Here is a 2,500-nt window from a genome sequence, read left to right as displayed (position 1 = left end):
TCTCTCGCTCTGGCATATTATATTTATTTAGATTTTCTTTTTTCAATTCGTGAAACGGACAGATGAACGGGTGAACAGACGGATGGACGAATGGGCGGTTTGGTGAACGATGTTGAATTGAGTGGTGTATGAGGGGATTTCTATCTTTCGCCCTCTAGTTGTGAGTTCGATTTTTATAGGCTGCTTGCTGCTGGATGGATGGACGGACTAGACGAGTACACTTTATTCTGACCAAGTTGGGACCTTTTCTTGAGAGTGACGTGAGCAGTAGCAGTGGTGGTGGTAGTAGTAGTAGTGGTGGTGGAGGTGGACGTTTTGTAGGACGATGTTAATGCTCCCACTCGGACTCGTGGTAACAGAAGTGGTGTTGGCTGTGGTTAGCTGCATGAGACGGATCGAAATTGGATTTACATAAATTCCACCTCGAATTAGATATATACGGTGAGTATTTATAGAAATCAGTTTTGATATATATATATATATATATATATATATATATATATATATATATATATATATATATATATATATATATATATATGGTCGGTTTTAGATGGATTGTTAGCATGCAATTTTAGTTGTATGTTTTGTATACACGACAAAGTTGCAATGTGAAATGACTAAAATTTGTTGGATTTAATCTACGATGTAATATTGCAGCTGTTGTATGTTCTTTTTATATATTGGATTGCTAGATAGCTTGACTTTATGAGTTATGAGAGAGAATATACCAATATAATAATGTATATATATATATATATATATATATATATATAATACACTCCATGCCATACAATAGAACTATAAAATGGAATGGCAAGACACATGTTGATTAATAACAATAATATTTCAAACACCGCTCTAATGCACTAAACGATAAAGTATAAATGTGATAATTAACACACACACACACACACACACACACACACACACTCTCTCTCTCTCTCTCTCTCTCTCTCTCTCTCTCTCTCTCTCTGCTATGGGCTAACAAATAAATCCCTTTAACTCCCCCCAGTTAGAAACTATAATATTTTATTTATAGATATAGCTAGATGAAGCTCAATTTGCCAAAATGTCTTAAACTTGAAACCTCTTTGATTGGAAAACCCAAGAAAGAGATCAAAGAAGAGAACCGAGCCACCTATCTATATAAGATTCTAAAACTGGCAACACATTTTTTTAACTCTCTAAAAAAACCCCAGCTTTTACAAAACATCATTGGAATCTTGTAATAGTAGTCCTTCAGAGCCTTTGGGGCCTTTGAGACGGAGTTTATCCCGGTTTCTATAGCGCTAAACGGACAATAGTAATTGCTTGCTATCCTTGGATAGGACGCTAGTCAATCGCAAAGTACATTCCGCCAAATCTCATTCATCCAGACTCAGCAACCCATTCACTGCTGGGTGGACAGGGGAGTCAGAAAAATCACGAAAGCACCTGGGATTGATGGACTTGGATCTAAGTCCCTTTTCGTTAAAAGCGAGTGCTCTACCAACCGAGCTATCGAGACCCCATTGAATTATTGTAAATATAACGAATCTTTCTCTTCAAATTTTGTGATTTATAAATCTAAAACTGAATAAGAAAATGATTGTTTGCAACCTAACCTAACCATCGTATGATCAAAATTACATGGTAAATCTAAAAGACCCGTAAAAAAAAAACCCAACAAAAAACAAAAAAACAAAAAACAAAAAAACACTAGCTGCTATTTTTATCACTACTGTCAGAATTAAAAAAAAAAACAAAACAACAACCTGAAATTAAACAGACAAAAATAAATCAAAAGGAAGATACAAACAGTCAAGGAAACAAAACAAAAACAAAACAAACACATGATCAAAACAAAAACAAAACAAACAATAAACAAACTCATCACTTATTGTAGTCCTAAGAAAAAGACCAAATAAAAAAAAAAAATATGGGAAAATTTGTCCCACTGTCGATGGGGGATTCAGACCAGACCAGAGTGCAGCACAGTAAATATCGTATGGCCCCGAGTCACCATATCTCTGGTACTACTCAACTGATGGCGTTGTCGGATCATCACCTATAACCAGACAGATTTATGAATTATTTATACTCGCCATTAGAGGATTGGATTGAAAAAATAGTGTGTAAACGACAAAAAGGATAAGACAAAGGTACTATATATATATTTATATATATATACCTATATATAATCTTATTCTTCTTCTTTTTCTTCTTCTTCTTCTTCTTCTTCTTCTTCTTCTTCTTCTTCTTCTTCTTCTTCTTCTTCTTCTTCTTCTTCTTCTTCTTTTTTTTAAAATTATTATTATTGTTGATATTGTCGACACCGGCAAGCATTTAAAGAAATAAATGTAATAAATCGTGCTAAAAATATTATTATATACCCCTAGATATATTTACACAATTTAGGTCTTAGATAATGATGATACAATAAGAAGGAAAGTAGATAATGATGATAGTAATGATAATAATAATAATAATAATGACAATACTAACAATAATAATAATA

The 2,500-nt window shown here is 33.3% G+C and overlaps 1 protein-coding gene across 6 annotated transcripts in view; it reads left to right on the top strand.

The window, feature by feature from the left end:
• The first annotated feature begins 44 nt into the window (after window positions 1-44).
• Window positions 45-2,500, top strand: part of LOC144970138 (cGMP-dependent 3',5'-cyclic phosphodiesterase-like) — a 258,901-nt gene continuing 256,445 nt past the window's right edge. For 5 of the 6 annotated variants that reach the window (XR_013644912.1, XR_013644911.1, XM_078909405.1 and 2 more), the window contains exon 1: window positions 133-441. The gene's annotated coding sequence lies outside the window, so the exon portion shown is untranslated. Of the gene's footprint in view, window positions 442-2,500 lie in introns of all 6 variants that reach the window. The other variant, XM_078909406.1, reaches the window with a different exon arrangement.

The sequence above is a fragment of the Berghia stephanieae genome, chromosome 4 (genome assembly GCF_034508935.2).
Source record: "Berghia stephanieae isolate SIO BIC M18660-M18661 chromosome 4, UCSD_Bste_1.3, whole genome shotgun sequence".
In the NCBI taxonomy this organism is placed as follows: domain Eukaryota; kingdom Metazoa; phylum Mollusca; class Gastropoda; order Nudibranchia; family Aeolidiidae; genus Berghia; species Berghia stephanieae.
This window is presented reverse-complemented; position numbering and strand designations above follow the sequence as displayed.